The sequence below is a fragment of the Arachis stenosperma genome, chromosome 6, assembly GCF_014773155.1.
Source record: "Arachis stenosperma cultivar V10309 chromosome 6, arast.V10309.gnm1.PFL2, whole genome shotgun sequence".
In the NCBI taxonomy this organism is placed as follows: domain Eukaryota; kingdom Viridiplantae; phylum Streptophyta; class Magnoliopsida; order Fabales; family Fabaceae; genus Arachis; species Arachis stenosperma.
The window spans coordinates 75,136,552-75,156,591 of NC_080382.1; the positions used below are offsets into that span (position 1 = coordinate 75,136,552).

A 20,040-nucleotide genomic window follows, 5' to 3' on the forward strand; every position below is an offset into this window, starting at 1 on the left:
CCATCAATAGCTCACGTTACTTGAGTTAACGTGGTAGTTAACGTGGAGGTAAAAGAGAACTCCAACGTTAGGGGAAAACATGAACACCAATAATGTTCTGCTCCAACGTTAGTGGTAAAAGTGAACACCACTAACGTTCCAAAACTTGGCAATGAGCCATGTTAAGAGTCACGTTAACTTAGTTAACGTGAACTCTAACGTGGAAGAGAAGAACAATGCCAATGTTAGTGACACTCACCTTTGTCACTAACGTTGGATCAACTAGCATTGCTTACGTTAGTGGTCACGTTAAGACCACTAACATGAGACTTAACGTGGAGTTAAGGATTGATGAGCCAACGTTAGTGACACTCATTTTTGTCACTAACGTTGGAAGATGGCATTACTACCACGTTAAGAGCCATGTTAACCTAGTTAACGTGAGCTCTAACGTAAAGAATAAAGGCACTTGGAGCGTTAGTGACAAAGGTAAGTGTCACTAACGCTCTCGAAGGTGAAGCATACCCACGTTAAGAGCCACGTTAGTTACACTAACGTGAACTCTAACGTAGGGACAAAAGGCACATAGAAACGTTATTGGGAAAGGTGAGTCCCAATAACGCTTACGAAAGGGGTATAAGCCAACGTTATTGGAAAAAGTGAGTCCTAATAACGTTAGCAAAGATTTAGAAAGCAACGTTAGTGGTCACGTTAGTGCCACTAACGTTGGAGTTAACGTGAGGTATTTGAGGGTGGAACTTTAGTGGAAAAAGTGATTGCCACTAACGTTCTCGAACCCACAATGTCACTTAACGTTAATCTCACTAATGCCCATGCCTAATTCATACTTCTCTGCAAGTTGGGCCCACTAAAGATTAGAACTGCTTTAACTCAAGATCCAGAGCCCACATCCAAGACTTGAAAAACTCACATAAGATCAAGAGGAGTAGTATATATAGGAGTAATTTTGAACTATAGAGAAGCTTGGCACTTTGGAGAACTACCTCTGTATATTTACTTTTTTACACTTTTAGCATGGATTCTTCTTTTCTGCCATTTTTGATTTCTAGAGCTATGAACAACTAAACCCCTTTCATTGGGTTAGGGAGCTCTATTGTAATTTGATGGATCAATTATAGTTTTCATTTTTCTTCTTCTTTCTTTTCTCTTGATCTTACTAGAAAGCTTTCGATCTTCATCTAATTGGATTGTTATCTTGGGAAAGAAACTCTCCATAATTGGATCTCCTCTGAGCCTTGAAAAAGGGATGAGGAGATCATGCTAGAAATGCTTTCTCATGTTGGACCAAATTGGGGTTTGGGCGGATGTAGTGACATATAATCCTCCCAACACTTTGATTTGGAAATACAAGTGGTATAATCAGTGATCACACTTCATCTCTTCCCATGAGCAATTAAATCAAGGAATTGGGCAATTTTTCAAGCTTAGAGAGATTGGATTGCCAAGGGATTGGGATCCAATCACTTAAGATTGCCAAGGAGAGCAATGAATGCATTGATTGAGGAAGAGATGAGAATTAACTTGATCCGGAGAATGCAATATCTCCTGAACCCAATGATTTCCCCGTTTTTGATCTTACCCATTCTCTTTACTTTCTGTCATTTATTTTCATGCTCATTGCCCCAAATCCCCATTTAAGATTCTGCACTTTATTTTCTATTATTTACTTTCCTGCCATTTAATTTTCTGCAATTCTACATCCACATCCTGCTTAGCTCAACTAGCATAATCTTCCAATTAAAATTGCTTGACCAATCAATCCTTGTGGGATTCGACCTCGCTCTATTGTGAGTTTTTACTTGACGACAATTCGGTATACTTGCCGAAGGGAAATTTGTTGAGAGAAAAGTTTTCATGCATCATGTTTATGGCGCCGTTGCCGGGGATTGATTTTGAATCAACAATGATTAAGTTGGAAGATCATTAGATTGAGCATTTTTCTTTTTCTTTATTTGTTATTTGATTTGGTCGATTACCTTCAGTTTGTTTAGTTTCTTCCTCATCCCCTTCACCCTCTTTGTTTTTCTTTGTTTTTATTTGTTAATTACAATTCTGCTCACTAACCCACTAACTGTTTGATAATTTGCATCACTCACACTAACAATTACTCTAACAAGAATAATCTCCTCATTTTATCTCTTGCTGTGAGTTTTGTTAGTTGTATGACAGGGAGAAGAGAGGGAGCTTCAACTTCCTTCGATTCAGAACCTAAAAGGATCCTCTGGAGACTAAGGAGGGAAGCAAGAAGGAAAGGAATTATTGGTGCTGAGGAAAAGGAAGAGTACTTTGAACCCAACATGGAAGAGAATTTGGAAAACAATCATGAAGAAGAAGCTCACAACCATGCTAGAGAAGGCTCTGCAAACCGTGCTGGGCAAGAAAGGAGAGTTCTAGGCTCCTACATTAATCCTAATTCAGGAAACTGTGGAAGCAGCATTCAGAAGCCCACCATACATGCCAACAACTTTGAACTAAAACACCAGCTCATCACCCTTGTTCAGAACAATTGTTCATTTGGAGGAAGTGCTCAAGAAGACCCCAATCAACACCTAACTACCTTCTTGAGAATTTGTGACACTGTGAAGTCTAATGGAGTCCACCCGAATGTCTATAGGCTGCTCTTGTTCCCTTTTTCACTCAGGGACAAGGCATCCAAATTGCTTAAATCCTTCACAAAGGAGAGCTTAACAAATTGGGAAGATGTGGTGAACAAATTTTTGGCAAGATTCTACCCTCCTCAAAGAATCAACAGGCTGAGAGCTGAGGTGCAAACTTTCAAGCAGCAAGATGGTGAGACTCTCTATGAAGCATGGGAGAGATTCAAGGACTTAACAAGAAGATGCCCACCAGAAATGTTCAATGAATGGGTTCAACTTCATATTTTCTATGAAGGTCTTTTCTATGAGTCAAAGAAGGTCGTAGATCATTCATCAGGAGGCTCTCTAAACAAGAAGAAAACCATTGAAGAAGCCATAGATGTCATTGAAACAGTTGCTGAGAATGACTACTTCTATGCCTCCGAAAGAAGTAACACTAGAGAAGTAATGGAGTTGAACCACATGGATGCATTGCTAGCTCAAAATAAGATGATCACCAAGCAGCTAGCAGATCTTACTAAGAAGGTGGAGGAAAACCAAGTTGCAGCAGCCATCACTTCATTACCAGCTCAAGAATGAGTGAATATAGGAGAAGAAGGTGACTGGGAGCAAGCCAACTATGTTGGAAACTCATCTAGACAAATCTATGATCCATACTCCAAAACTTACAACTCTAGATAGAGAAATCACCCCAACTTTGGGTGGGGAAATCAACAAGACCAAGGTCAAGATCAGATACGCCACAACTTCAATTCCAACAACAATGCAACTCACCAACACACCTCACAAAGATCCTATCAACACCCACCTAACCAACCTTCTTAACCACCTAATTTCAACCTACCATCTCTAACAGATGATAGACTCTCAAAGATTGAGGCTCTACTTGAAAACATACGCAGAGAAGTCCAAGACAATAAGGTGTTTAAAGAAGAAGGGTGAGCCAATATCAAAAACCAAGGAGAAAACATCAAGAGATTGGATTCCCAAGTAGGGTATCTATCTCAAAAAATTCCCAAACCCACTAATGGATTTCCCAGTGACACGGAGAAGAATCCAAGGGGAGAAACAAAGAAAGTAAGGTGGGAGGAATGTAAGATGATAACCACAAATGATGAGAGGAGTATGAATGGAGTAGAACACCTCCATGATAATCAAAAGGAAAATCAGAAAGAAATAAGCCATACACTTCAACCCATACTCAAGGAAGAGCTGAAGAAGAAGGAGGTATTGAACCCATATGCACCTTTTCCCAAAAGGCTTAAAGGTGGTGTAGCAGGGAGAATGTATTCAAGTTTCCTCGATATGTTTGCATCTCTTGATGTAAATATACCATTCATTAAAGCCCTCCAGCAAATGCCTTTCTACATCAAGTATATAAAGGAGCTACTAGCCAGAAAAAGTCCATTAAAGGGTGGACAAACAATAAAGATGAACAGGGATTGTAGTGCTTTCATTCAACCAGGGCCACCCACAAAGAAGAAGGATCCAGGGAGTTTTCACATTCCCTGTGCCATAAGCGAAACGAAGATTGACAAAGGGCTTTGTGACTTGGGAGTAAGCATCAACTTAATGCCCCTCTCCCTCATGAAGAAGATCTAAATCAATGAACTAACTCCTACTGATGTAATTATCAGATTGGCTGACAAAACTTAAAAACATGCAATAGGAGTAGCTGAAAATGCGCTGGTGAAGATTGGGAGCTACTATCTTCCCACAGACTTTGTTGTCATGGAAATGGATGAGAATCCTATTTACCCCATCATTCTGGGAAGGCCATCCCTAGCCACAGCTAGAGCACTCATAAATGTAGAGCGAGGAGAGTTAGTACTGAGAATACATGACGAGCAGCTCACTTTCAATGTCTTCAAATCATGGCAAGAAGCAAGTCAAGAAAACAAAGAATCAAGAGAATAGCATAATGAAGCATTGATGCAAGAAATAAGCAGTGAAGCACAAACAACACAATTGGAAACCAATTGGTTGGAATGCCATATATTCAGGAAGAACCACATTCAGAGGTCAATCAAAGGGAGCTGAGCCCACCAGAGTCATGCAAAGCCAGCAACAAGGATCCCTTAAAGAAAGAATCTATAAAAACAAGAAGATCCTTACAGAGAATTTCTCCCCAGGAGATGAAGTGATCTCTGCCCACTATCCAACCATCCCACTTCATCTTCCTACCATCCCATCTCAGCTACCTCAAGTGTACACCATCAACAAAATCTTGTCCCTAGAGCATATGGAGCTTATCAACAAGGCCAATGGACATAGGTTCACTGCAAGGGGAGAAGACTTCAAGCACTATCAACCACCTTGACAAGGACCAAACATCAAGCTAATGACACTAAAGAAGCGCTCCATGGGAGGCAACCCATGTTCTATACCCTCTCTCTTAAATCTCTAATAATAGTAATAAGGCGAATTTCATGTATTTTTAAATCAATTTTGACAACCAATATAAGATCCCTTTACATGCAGCGTATAGTACATGATAAGTTTGGTGTTCAAAGCACACCAAGTGGGGTTTGAACACACTTTATGAGGAAAAATTCATTCCCTAAACTTGTTGCACCTTGTGATCACAAACAAGTTTGGTGTACCAACGTTGCATGCATGGGAAGCTTAATGGTTGATTGATTTGCATTCATGGAAAGCATTTAGTCATTTAAAAACAAAAGAAAAAGAATTTTTTTTAGCTAGTTCACACTTTAAGGTTTCCCACCAAAAATTTCAAATAACTTATTGCACTTTCTCTTCGTGTATAGGGAATCAAAAAGGACATTGATGGTACTTGATAGGACAATTGAGGAAGGGAGATTCGGCCACTATACCAAGGGAATCTCACACTTGTCTTCATGGGGAATGTCCTTGGAAGTGTTGCCATGCAACATTGGGAGTGGATAGTTTTGGAGACCGAACCAAGACCCTCATAAAGGAGGCAATCCGTGTGCTCATTCAATTCCAAAACCCCAACCGTGCACTATGAAACAACACCATCAATTCACACCCTTCAATCAATTGCCATCTTCCTATATAAACCCCTTCACACAACCTCCCCGTACACACTTCATATTCTCACCCTTCCCACTTCCTTCTTTCGGGCATACAAACTTCATCCTCCACCAAAGGTCTCACATACACCCTCCTAGCCATCTTGAGATTAACTAACACATCAACCATCTTACATGGCATCATCAAGCTCCAAGAGACGAAAGGGGAAGGAACCCATAGAACATCCTTCTTTTGATGAAAAGCGATTTAGAACCTTTTATCATGCACTGCAGTTTGGGTGGATGGCTGACAAAGAAATCATTTATGAACTAGGCTTTCATGTCACACGAACTGAGTGTCCAGAAATCACAGAAAAGGTGGAGCAACGTCGATGGGAGCTCCTCACCGATCTGATCACAAGGGTGAATGCAACTCTAGTGAGAGAGTTCTATGCAAATGCAGTTAGACAAGATAAGGCGGATGAATCCTATACAAGTTTCGTGAGAGGAGTCATGGTGGATTTTAGTCCTATGACCATCATGAGAGTGCTGAAATTGCGAAGCATACTCTTTGCAGAGGAGAGCTATCACTCGAGAATGGACAACAAACCCAATTATGACCAGATTATACAGGATATATGTGTGCAAGGAGCAGATTGGGAAAGAGGCCCCAAGAGGAAGCCCAAATTTATAAAAAGAGGAGATCTCCTCCTTGAGGCTAAAGGTTGGTTCAAAATTGTAAGGAGATCCATCCTCCCAACCGGAAACAACTCAGAGGTAAACCTTAAGAGAGCAACGATGGTGCAATGCCTAATGAAGGGAGGAGAGATCAAGGTTCATGAACTCATAGCCCAAGGCATTCAGAAGCTTGCTGAGAAGAGAGATTCTGGACGAAGATTGGGCTATCCCAGCACTATTCTCCGTCTTTGCAACCAGGCTAGAGTGATATTTGAGGATGAAAACCCCGAGTAGATAAAGGTTGGCATTCCCCTCACTTATCGTCGGATGCATGCTGCTGCAACTCCACTATCTCCACGAAGGGTAAGAAAGAGGCCAGCCTATCAAGCGGAAGAAGAACAACATCCACACGAGCAAACCCCAGCCACCTTAAGCATGCACCAATTATAAAAGGCTATTGATACCTTATCTAGGCAATGCATGGAAAATCAAGGGGCACAAAGGGAGTTTCAAATGCAATCAATGGACCGCCAAGTAGAATCACTCTCTAGATGGATAAATCAGCAAGGGGAATGGCAAAAACAATTGATGGATCAGCAATTGGAACAAGGGAGGCAATGGATTGAATACTTCTATAACTTGAACCAGAAGCAAGATCAACAACAAGAAGCCATCCAAAGGATAATCAACATCCAAGCACATCAAGGTGCACATATTCATGAGATGCATAGGAAACAAAGAGAACAGGCAGATCTTTTTATGAATACAGAGCATTTTCGGAAGGAGTCTACATGAGTGATACTGGATATCATGTGAATACCCAAGCTAGACTTGGGTATCTAGTCGGACAACTACCTGTTTTGCATCCAGGGATCACAAAATATGAGGATGTAAGGGATGAATTAGCACGAGTGGAGCGCGAAAGGGTCGAACAAAGTCATGAGTCAGTAAGGAAGGCACTAAAAGATTGGAAGATAGCTAGAACAAATCGGGTGAGAGGAAGCACAAGCGGACAAAGTGAACTTAAAAATGGCAAGGGAGCAGAAGAACATGAGCATACCAATAAGTGAAAGGTGGTGAAGTTCCTTCTTAGTTTTACCTTTTTCAAAGCTTTAAATAAGGAAAATCATGTATGAAATAGAACATGCTTCCATGGTAGCTTAGGATTTTCAATTCTGCATTTAAGTTTCATTGCTTAGCTTAATGGTTATTGAGCTTAATGTCTCGAGTGTTCACTTTCACCTTTCTTACTTGTATGCTTGTCCTTTAAGTTAATCAAAAAGAAAATGTTATGAAAAAAATAAGAGTGAAGTTATTTTGAGAAGTAGGTTCTGAATGTTTGTGGTAAGATGATTAGTAAGCTAAGTTGGTTGACCAAACAAGGAAAGAAAGCAACTATCTATCCTAAGTCCTATGTTTGAAACACATCCTTTGAGACTAACTAAACAATAAGATCCCAATAAGAAAAGAGAAAGAGCAATAAAAGTAAGAAACACAATAAGAAACAATGCTAGGCACCAAAGGTTTCAAAATTGAGGCATGTGTCTGTGGTGTTTATGTGCAAGGGATATACTTGGATGAATAAGCTCTTAGGGGTGCCTTATCACTTGGTAACTTGGATTAACTAATCCGGGATTATCAGCTGAAAGTCCACTATCAAGAGTAACCTTTGCTACAGAGCACTTAGTAACCCAAAAAAGTGCTGGACACCAAGGTCTCAAGAAAGAAAAATAACAAACCATGTGCCTGTGGTGTGTATGTATAAGGGAAAGAGACTTGAGGGAGTAAGTCCTTAGGGGTGTCTTAACACCTAGCACCTTGAACCAACTGGTTCGGGAGTGTTGGCTGAAAGCCTATCATAAAGAGTCGCCCTCTTACAGAGCACTTAGCCAAAAGAAGAAGGTAATAAACTTTGAAAAAGAAAGAAGGATCAACAAGAAAGGAGTCTCAAAGGATGCAATCAAGAAAGTGACCAAGGAATTGATAAAGGCTTGAAACCTAAAGGGAAAGAACCTAAGTTGCTATGCATGAAACCCCATAAACCAAGAATTTTACTTCTATATTATCTTCTTGTTCTTTCACTTCATTCTTCCTATGTTTCAGTACTTGCTTAGGGACAAGCAAGCTTTAAGTTTGGTGTTGTGATGCCAGGGCATCTAGGCCAATTTCACTGACCTTTTCTTTACTGTTTTAGGGTAGTTTCATGCATTTTCTTAGTAAATAAGGCAAGTTTTGGATGAAAATACACTGACACCTTGATTCAAGCAACTATTGTGAATTTCATATGATTTCATGAGGATTTTGCTAGAATTGCATGATAAATTGATGATGCATAATCTCATGACTTTGGCTAGAGCTTTGATGCACTTTATTTGCTTGATTTTAGGGCAAAGGAAGCAAGGAAGAACCACGTTAGTACTCACGTTAGGGGAAAAGGTGAACACCAATAACGTTCTGCTCCAACGATAGTGGTAAAAGTGAACACCACTAACGTTTCAAAACTTGGCAATGAGCCACGTTAAGAGTCACGTTAACTTAGTTAACGTGAACTCTAACGTGGAAGAGAAGAACAATGCCAACGTTAGTGACACTCACCTTTGTCACTAACGTTGGATCAACTAGCATTGCCTACGTTAGTGGTCACGTTAAGACCACTAACGTGAGAGTTAACGTGGAGTTGAGGATTGATGAGCCAACATTAGTGACACTCACTTTTGTCACTAATGTTGGAAGATGGCATTACTACCACGTTAAGAGCCACGTTAACCTAGTTAACGTGAGCTCTAACGTGAAGAATAGAGGCACTTGGAGTGTTAGTGACAAAGGTAAGTGTCACAAACGCTCTCGAAGGTGAAGCATACCCACGTTAAGAGCCACGTTAGTTACACTAATGTGAACTCTAACGTAGGGACAAAAGGCACATAGCAACGTTATTGGGAAAGGTGAGTCCTAATAATGCTTGCGAAAGGGGTATAAGCCCACGTTATTGGGAAACGTGACCACTAACGTTGGAGTTAACGTGAGGTATTTGAGGGTGCAACGTTAGTGGAAAAAATGATTGCCACTTGGTGCACGAAATTGTGATCTCTACTTTTCACAACTTAAATAGTCCCCGGTAATGGTTCCAGAAACTTGGTGCTCAATACCATGGTCTAAACATAATTTCACAACTTCGCACAACTAACCAGCAAGTGCACTAGGTCGTCCAAGTAATAAACCTTACGTGAGTAAGGGTCGATCCCACGGAGATTGTTGGTATGAAGCAAGCTATGGTCACCTTGTAAATCTCAGTCAGGCAGTTTCAAATGGTTATGAATGATATATGAATAAAGCATACAGATAGAGATACTTATGTAATTCATTGGTGAGAATTTCAGATAAACGAATGGAGATGCTTTGTCCCTTCCGTCTCTCTGCTTTCCTACTGTCTTCATCCAATCCTTCTTACTCCTTTCCATGGCAAGCTGTGTGTTGGGCATCACCGTTGTCAGTGGCTACAGTCCCGTCCTCTCAGTGAAAATGTTCAACGCACCCTGTCACGGCACGGCTAATCATCTGTCAGTTCTCAATCAGGTTGGAATAGAATCCATTGATTCTTTTGCGTCTGTCACTAACGCCCAGCCTTCAGGAGTTTGAAGCTCGTCACAGTCATTCAATCATTGAATCCTACTCAGAATACCACAGACAAGGTTTAGACCTTCCGGATTCTCTTGAATGCCGCCATCAATTCTAGCTTATACCACGAAGATTCCGATTAAGGGATCCAAGAGATAAACATTCAAGCCTTGTTTGCTTGTAGAACGGGAGTGGTTGTCAGGCACGCGTTCATAAGTGAGAATGATGATGAGCGTCACATAATCATCACATTCATCAAGTTCTTGAGTGCGAATGAATATCTTGGAATAAGAACAAGCTGAATTGAATAGAAGAACAATAGTAATTGCATTAATACTCGAGGTACAGCAGAGCTCCACACCTTAATCTATGGTGTGTAGAAACTCCACCGTTGAAAATACATAAGAACAAGGTCTAGGCATGGCCGTGAGGGCAGCCCCCAAAACGTGATCAAAAGATCTAAAATGATCCAAAGATCTGATCTAAGAACTAGATGTCCAAAGATGAAAATACAATAGTAAAAGGTCCTATTTGTAGAGAACTAGTAGCCTAGGGTTTACAAAGATGAGTAAATGACATAAAAATCTACTTCCGGGCCCACTTGGTGTGTGCTTGGGCTGAGCATTGAAGCATTTTCGTGTAGAGACTTCTCTTGGAGTTAAACGCCAGCTTTTGTGCCAGTTTGGGCGTTTAACTCCCATTCTTGTGCCAGTTCCGGCGTTTAACGCCGGGCAGTTTTGAGCTGATTTGGAACGCCAGTTTGGGCCATCAAATTTCGGGGAAAGTATGGACTATTATACATTTCTGGAAAGCCCAGGATGTCTACTTTCCAACGCCGTTGAGATCGCGCCAATTGGGCTTTTGTAGCTCCAGAAAATCCACTTCGAGTGCAGGGAGGTCAGAATCCAACAGCATCTGCAGTCCATTTTAGTCTCTGAATCAGATTTTTGCTCAAGTCCCTCAATTTCAGCCAGAAAATACCTGAAATCACAGAAAAATACACAAACTCATAGTAAAGTCCAGAAAAGTGAATTTTAACTAAAAACTACTAAATATATACTAAAAACTAACTAAATCATACTAGAAACATACTAAAAACAATGCCAAAAAGTGTACAAATTATCCGCTCATCATAACACCAAACTTAAATTGTTGCTTGTCCTCAAGCAACTGAAAATCAAATAAGATAAAAAGAAGAGAATATGCAATAAATTCCAAAAACATCTATGAAGATCAGTATTAATTAGATGAGCGGGGATTTTAGCTTTTTGCCTCTGAACAGTTTTGGCATCTCACTTTATCCTTTGAAATTCAGAATGATTGGCTTCTATAGGAACTCAGAATCCAGATAGCGTTATTGATTCTCCTAGTTAAGTATGATGATTCTTGAACACAGCTACTTTATGAGTCTTGGCCGTGGCCCAAAGCACTCTGTCTTCCAGTATTACCACTGGATACATACATGCCACAGACACATAATTGGGTGAACCTTTTCAGATTGTGACTCAGCTTTGCTAGAGTCCCCAATTAAAGGTGTCCAGGGTTCTTAAGCACACTCTTTTTGCCTTGGATCACAACTTTCTTTTTCTTTCTTCTTTTTTTTTGTTTTTCTCCCCTTTTTTTTCGTTTTTTTTTGTATTCACTGCTTTTTCTTGCTTCAAGAATCATTTTTATGGTTTTTCAGATCCTCAGTAACATGTCTCCTTTTTCATCATTCTTTCAAGAGCCAACATTCATGAACAACAAATTCAAAAGTCATATGCACTGTTTAAGCATACATTCGAAAAACAAAAGTATTGCCACCACATCAAAATAATTAATCTGTTATAAAATTCAAAATTCATGCAATTCTTCTCTTTTTCAATTAAGAACATTTTTCATTCAAGAAAGGTGATGGATTCATAGGACATTCATAACTTTAAAGCATAGACACTAAGACACTAATGATCATGAGACACAAACGTAGGTAAACATAAGCATAATTTTCAAAAAACAGGAAAATAAGGAACAAGGAGATTAAAGAACGGGTCCACCTTAGTGATGGCGGCTTGTCCTCATCAATGGGGATGTCTCTCTCTATGTCAACTCCAACTGAATAACAGAGGTGACAAATGAGATGAGGAAAGGCTAACCTTGCCAAGGTAGAGGACTTGTCCGCCACCTTATAAAGTTCTTGGGCTATAACCTCATGAACTTCTACTTCTTCTCCAATCATGATGCTATGAATCATGATGGCCCGGTCTATAGTAACTTCAGACCGGTTGCTAGTGGGAATGATTGAGCGTTGGATAAACTCCAACCATCCCCTAGCCATGGGCTTGAGGTCATGCCTTCTCAGTTGAACCGGCTTCCCTCTTGAATCTCTCTTCCATTGGGCGCCCTCTTCACAGATGTCTATGAGGACTTGGTCCAACCTTTGATCAAAGTTGACCCTTCTAGTGTAAGGGTGTTCATCTCCTTGCATCATGGGCAAGTTGAATGCCAACCTTACATTTTCCGGACTAAATTCTAAGTATTTCCCCCGAACCATTGTAAGCCAATTCTTTGGGTCCGGGTTTACACTTTGATCATGGTTCTTGATGATCCATGCATTGGCATAGAACTCTTGAACCATTAAGATTCCGACTTGTTGAATGGGGTTGGTAAGAACTTCCCAACCTCTTCTTCGAATCTCATGTCGGATCTCCGGATATTCACTCTTTTTGAGTTTAAAAGGGACCTCGGGGATCACCTTCTTCAAGGCCACAACTTCATAGAAGTGGTCTTGATGCACCCTTGAGATGAATCTCTCCATCTCCCATGACTCGGAGGTGAAAGCTTTTGCCTTCCCTTTCCTCTTTCTAGAGGTTTCTCCGGCCTTGGATGCCACAAATGGTTATGGAAAAACAAAAAGCAATGCTTTTACCACACCAAACTTAAAAGGTTTGCTCGTCCTCGAGCAAAAGAAGAAAGAAGAGAAGAAATAGAGGAGATGGAGATGGCTTTGTGGTTCGGCCAAAGGGGGAGAAGTAGTGGTTAGGTTGTGTGAAAATGAAGGAGTGAAGATGGGTTTATATAGGGGTGGAGAGAGGGGTAGGGTTCGGCTATGGGAGGGTGGGTTTGGGAGGGAAAGTGGTTTAAATTTGAATGGTGAGGTATGTGGGATTTTATGAAGGATGGATGTGAGTGGTGAAGAAAAATATGGGATTTGATAGGTGAAGGGTTTTTGGAGAAGAGGTGTTGAGGTGATTGGTGAATGGGTGAAGAAGAGAGAGAGTGGTGGGGTAGGTAGGGATCCTGTGGGGTCCACAGATCCTGAGGTGTCAAGGAAAATTCATCCCTGCACCAAGTGGCGAGCAAAAATGCTCTCTATGCCAATTCTGGCGTTAAACGCCGGGCTGGTGCCCATTTCTGGCGTTTCACGCCAACTTCTTGCCCTTTCCTGGCGTTTAACGCCAGTCTGGTGCCCCTTTCTGGCGTTAAACGCCCAGAATGGTGCCAGACTGGGCATTAAACGCCCATTTGCTGCCCTTACTGGCGTTTAAACGCCAGCAAGGTCTTCCTCCAGGGTGTGCTGTTTTTCTTTCTATTTTTCATTCTGTTTTTGCTTTTTCAATTGATTTTGTGACTTCTCATGATCATCAACCTACAGAAAACATAAAATAACAAAGGAAAATAGATTAAATATAACATTGGGTTGCCTCCCAACAAGCGCTTCTTTAATGTCAGTAGCTTGACTGTGGGATCTCATGGAGCCTTACAGATACTCAGAGCATTGTTGGAACCTTCCAACACCAAACTTAGAGTTTGAATGTGGGGGTTCAACACCAAACTTAGAATTTGGTTGTGGCCTCCCAACACCAAACTTAGAGTTTGACTGTGGGGGCTCTGGTTGACTCTGTTTTGAGAGAAGCTCTTCATGCTTCTTCTCCATGGTAACAGAGGGATATCCTTGTGCCTTGAACACAAGGGATTCTTCATTCACTTGAATGATCAATTCTCCTCTGTCAACATCAATCACAGCCCTTGCTGTGGCTAGGAAGGGTCTGCCAAGGATGATGGATTCATCCATGCACTTCCCAGTCTCTAGGACTATGAAATCAGCAGGGATGTAATGGTTTTCAACTTTCACCAAAACATCCTCTACAAGTCCATAAGCTTATTTTCTTGAGTTATCTACCATCTTTAGTGAGATTCTTGCAGCTTGTACCTCAAAGATCCCTAGCTTCTCCATTACAGAGAGAGGCATGAGGTTTACACTTGATCCTAAGTCACACAGAGCCTTCTTAAAGGTCATGGTGCCTATGGTACAAGGTATTGAAAACTTCCCAGGATCTTGTCTCTTTTGAGGTAATCTCTGCCTAGACAAGTCCTCCAGTTCTTTGGTGAGCAAAGGAGGTTCGTTCTCCCAAGTCTCATTACCAAATAACTTGTCATTTAGCTTCATGATTGCTCCAAGGTATTTAGCAACTTGCTCTTCAGTGACATACTCATCCTCTTCAGAGGAAGAATACTCATCAGAGCTCATGAATGGCAGAAGTAAATCCATTGGAATCTCTATGGTCTAAGTGTGAGCCTCAGATTCTCATGGTTCCTCATTAGGGAACTCATTGGAGGCTAGTGGACGTCCATTGAGGTCTTCCTCAGTGGCGTTCACTGCCTCTCCCTCCTCTCCTAGTTCGGCCATGTTGATGGCCTTGCACTCTCCTTTTGGATTTTCTTCTGTATTGCTTGGAAGAGTACTAGGAGGGAGTTTAGTAATTTTCTTGCTCAGCTGTCCCACTTGTGCCTCCAAGTTTCTAATGGAGGACCTTGTTTCAGTCATGAAACTTTGAGTGGTTTTGATTAGATCAGAGACCATGGTTGCTAAGTAAGAATGGCTCAGCTTAAAATTCCCTGTCTGTTGCTGAGAAGATGATGGAAAAGGCTTGCCATTGCTAAACCTGTTTCTTCCACCATTATTATTGTTGAAACCTTGTTAAGGTCTCTGTTGATCCTTCCATGAGAGATTTGGATGATTTCTCCATGAAAAATTATAGGTGTTTTCATAGGGTTCTCCCATGTAATTCACCTCTTCCATTGAAGGGTTCTCAGGATCATAAGCTTCTTCTTCAGATGAAGCATCTTTAGTACTGCCTGGTGCAGCTTGCATTCCAGACAGACTTTGAGAAATCAAATTGACTTGCTGAGTCAATATCTTGTTCTGAGCCAATATGGCATTCAGAGTATCAATCTCAAGAACTCCTTTCTTCTGATTTGTCCCATTGTTCACAGGATTCCTTTCAGAAGTGTACATGAATTGGTTATTTGCAACCATTTCAATTATTTCTTGAGCTTCTGTAGGCGTCTTCTTGAGATGAAGAGATCCTCTAGCAGAGCTATCCAATGACATCTTGGATAGTTCAGAGAGACCATCATAGAAAATACCTATGATGCTCCATTCAGAAAGCATGTCAGTGGGACACTTTCTGATTAATTGTTTGTATCTTTCCCAAGCTTCATAGAGAGATTCTCCTTCCTTCTGTCTGAAGGTTTGGACTTCCACTCTAAGCTTACTCAATTTTTGAGGTGGAAATAACTTTGCCAAGAAGGCATTGACTAGCTTTTCCCAAGAGTTCAGGCTTTCTTTAGGTTGTGAGTCCAACCATATTCTAGCTCTGTCTCTTACAGCAAAAGGGAATAGCATAAGTCTGTAGACTTCAGGGTCAACCTCATTGGTCTTGACAGTGTCACAGATTTGAAAGAATTCAGCTAAAAACTGATGAGGATCTTCCAATGGAAGTCCATGGAACTTGCAATTCTGTTGCATTAGAGAAACTAATTGAGGCTTAAGCTCAAAGTTGTTTGCTCCAATGGCAGGGATAGAGATGCTTCTCCCATAGAAGTCGAGAGTAGGTGCAGTAAAGTCACCCAGCACCTTCCTTGCATTGTTGGCATTGTTGTTGTTTTCGGCTGCCATGGGTTCTTCTTCTTTGAAGATTTCTGTTAGGTCCTCTACAGAGAGTTGTGCCTTAGCTTCTCTTAGCTTTCACTTCAAGGTCCTTTCAGGTTCAGGGTCAGCCTCAACAAAAGTGCTTTTGTCTTTGCTCCTGCTCATATGAAAGAGAAGAGAACAAGAAAATATGGAATCCTCTATGTCACAGTATAGAGATTCCTTGAGGTGTCAGAGGAAAAGAAAAATAGAAGGAAGAAGTAGAAGAATTCGAACTTATCAAGAGAGATGGAGTTCGAATTGTTCATTAAGGAATAATGTTAGTCCATAAATAGAAGGATGTGAGAAGAGGGGAAGAAATTTTCGAAAATAAATTAAAAAGATTTTAAAAACATTTTGAAAAAAACTTATTGATTTTCGAAAACTAAGATTGGAAAAAAAAAATCAAGCGATTTTTGAAAAAGATTTTGAAATTAGAAATAAAAAAGATATGATTGAAAACTATTTTGAAAAAGATGTGATTAAAAAGATATGATTGAAAAGTTATGGTTTTAAAAAGATGTGATTGAGAATATATGATTTGAAAAACAATTAAAAAGATTTGATTTAAAAAAAATTAATGACTTGGCTAACAAGGAAAGATATGATTCAAACATTAAACCTTTCTCAACAGAAAAGGCAACATACTTGAAATGTTGAATCAAATCATTAATTGATAGCAAGTATTTTTGAAAAAGAAAGAAATTGATTTTGAAAAAGATTTGATTGAAAAGATATGATTTGAAAAAGATTTGATTTTGAAAAAAAAATTTGAAAACTTGAAAACAAAATCTTTCCTTTTGTGCCATCCTGGCGTTAAACGCCCAGAATGGTGCACATTCTGGCGTTTAACGCCCAAAACACTACCCTTTTGGGCGTTAAACGCCCAGCCAGGCACCCTGGCTGGTGTTTAAACGCCAGTTTGCCCTTCTTCACTGGGCGTTTTGAACGCCCAGCTTTTTCTGTGTAATTCCTCTGCTGTATGTTCTGAATCTTCAATTCTCTGTATTATTGACTTGAAAAGACACAAATAAAATTTTTTTTGGATTTTTAATAATGAGGAATAATCAAAATGAAACTAAAATCAAATAACAATGCATGCAAGACACCAAACTTAGCAGTTTGTATACTACTGACACTAACAAAATGAGAATGCATATAACAAAACACTCAAGTCAAGAGAATTCAAAGATCAGAGCAAGAAAATCATCAAGAACATCTTGATGATCACTTAAGACACATGAATGAATGCAAGAAGAACAGAAACATGCAATTGACACCAAACTTAAAATGAGACACTAGACTCAACATGCAATATTTTTGGTTTTTTTTTATGATTTTGTAATTTTTTTGGTTTTTTCGAAAATTAAATGGAAAAAGAAAATAAAGATATCAAAATTCTTAATGAGAATTCCAGGAATCATGCAATGTTAGTCTAAAGCTTTAGTCTAAAGGAATTAGACATGGCTAGCCAAGCTTCAGCATGACATTGCATTTAAGAGCTAAATTGATGAGAATCAATTAGCTTTGGTGATGATAAGAACATCACCTCGAAACACTAGAATTCATTCTTAAGAACTCTGAAGATAAATACCTAATCTAAGCAACAAGATGAACCGTCAGTTGTCCAAACTCAACAATCCCCGGCAACGGCGCCAAAAACTTGGTGCACGAAATTGTGATCTCTACTTTTCACAACTCAAATAGTCCCCGGTAATGGTTCCAAAAACTTGGTGCTCAATACCATGGTCTAAACATAATTTCACAACTTCGCACAACTAACCAGCAAGTGCACTGGGTCGTCCAAGTAAAAAACCTTACGCGAGTAAGGGTCGATCCCACGGAGATTGTTGGTATGAAGCAAGCTATGGTCACCTTGTAAATCTCAGTTAGGCAGATTCAAATGGTTATGAATGATATATGAATAAAGCATAAAGATAGAGATACTTATGTAATTCATTGGTGAGAATTTCAGATAAACGAATGGAGATGCTTTGTCCCTTCCGTCTCTCTGCTTTCCTACTGTCTTCATCCAATCCTTCTTACTCCTTTCCATGGCAAGCTGTGTGTTGGGCATCACCGTTGTCAGTGGCTACAGTCCCGTCTTCTCAGTGAAAATGTTCAACGCACCCTGTCATGGCACGACTAATCATCTGTCGGTTCTCAATCAGGTTGGAATAGAATCCATTGATTCTTTTGCGTCTGTCACTAACGCCCAACCTTCAGGAGTTTGAAGCTCGTCACAGACATTCAATCATTGAATTCTACTCAGAATACCACAGACAAGGTTTAGACCTTCCGGATTCTCTTGAATGCCGCCATCAATTCTAGCTTATACCACGAAGATTCCGATTAAGGGATCCAAGAGATAAACATTCAAGCCTTGTTTGCTTGTAGAACGGGAGTGGTTGTCAGGCACGCGTTCATAAGTGAGAATGATGATGAGCGTCACATAATCATCACATTCATCAAGTTCTTGAGTGCGAATTAATATCTTGGAATAAGAACAAGCTGAATTGAATAGAAGAACAATAGTAATTGCATTAATACTCGAGGTACAGCAGAGCTCCACACCTTATTCTATGGTGTGTAGAAACTCCACCGTTGAAAATACATAAGAAAAAGGTCTAGGCATGGCCGTGAAGCCAGCCCCCAAAACGTGATCAAAAGATCTAAAATGATCCAAAGATCTGATCTAAGAACTAGATGTCCAAAGATGAAAATACAATAGTAAAAGGTCCTATTTGTAGAGAACTAGTAGCCTAGGGTTTACAAAGATGAGTAAATGACATAAAAATCCACTTCCGGGCCTACTTGGTGTGTGCTTGGGCTGAGCATTGAAGCATTTTCGTGTAGAGACTTCTCTTGGAGTTAAACGTCAGCTTTTGTGCCAGTTTGGGCATTTAACTCCCATTCTTGTGCCAGTTCTGGCGTTTAACGCCGGGCAGTTTAGAGCTGATTTAGAACGCCAGTTTGGGCCATCAAATCTCGAAAGCCCAGGATGTCTACTTTCCAACGCCGTTGAGAGCGCACCAATTGGGCTTCTGTAGCTCCAGAAAATCCACTTCGAGTGCAGGGAGGTCAGAATCCAACAGCATTTGCAGTCCTTTTCAGTCTCTGAATCAGATTTTTGCTCAAGTCCCTCAATTTCAGCCAGAAAATACCTGAAATCACAGAAAAACACACAAACTCATAGTAAAGTCCAGAAAAGTGAATTTTAACTAAAAACTAATAAAAATATACTAAAAACTAACTAAATCCTACTAGAAACATACTAAAAACAATGCCAAAAAGCGTACAAATTATCCGCTCATCACCACTAACGTTCTCGAACCCAAAATGTCACTTAACGTTAATATCACTAACACCCATGCCTAATTCATACTTCTCTGCAAGTTGGGCCCACTAAAGATTTGAACTGCTTCAACTCAAGATCCAGAGCCCACATCCAAGACTTGAAGAACTCACTAGAAGATCAAGAGGAGTAGTATATATAGGAGTAGTTTTGAACTATAGAGAAGCTTGGCACTTTGGAGAACTACCTCTGTATATTTACTTTTCTGCACTTTTAGCATGGATTCTTCTTTTCTGCCATTTTTTATTTCTAGAGCTATGAACAACTAAACCCCTTTTATTGGGTTAGGGAGCTCTGTTGTAATTTGATGGATCAATTATAGTTTTCATTCTTCTTCTTCTTTCTTTTCTCTTAATCTTACTAGAAAGCTTTCGATCTTAATCTAATTGGATTGTTATCTTGGGAAAGAAACTCTCCATAATTGGATCTCCTCTGAGCCTTGGAAAAAGGGATGAGGAGATCATGCTAGAAATGCTTTCTCATGTTGGACCAAATTGGGGTTTGGGCGGATATAGTGACATGTAATCCTCCCAACACTTTGATTTGGAAATACATGTGGTATAATCAGTGACCACACTTCATTTCTTCCCATGAGCAATTAAATCAAGGAATTGGGCAATTGTTCAAGCTTAGAGAGATTGGATTGCCAAGGAATTGGGATCCAATCACTTAAGATTGCCAAGGAGATCAATGAATACATTGATTGAGGAAGAGATAAGAATAAACTTGATCCAGAGAATGCAACATCTCTTGAACCCAATTATTTCCCCATTTTTGATCTTACCCATTCTCTTTACTTTCTGTCATTTATTTTCATGCTCATTGCCCCAAATTCCTATTTAAGATTTTGCA

At 40.1% G+C, this 20,040-nt stretch overlaps 1 non-coding gene across 1 annotated transcript; it reads right to left on the minus strand.

Moving 5' to 3' along the window:
• Positions 1-2,750: 2,750 nt before the first annotated feature.
• LOC130937480 (small nucleolar RNA R71) lies at positions 2,751-2,858 on the minus strand. Its single transcript, XR_009068699.1, has one exon. It is a non-coding gene; the product is annotated as a small nucleolar RNA R71 (small nucleolar RNA).
• Between the last annotated feature and the right edge of the window lie 17,182 nt (positions 2,859-20,040).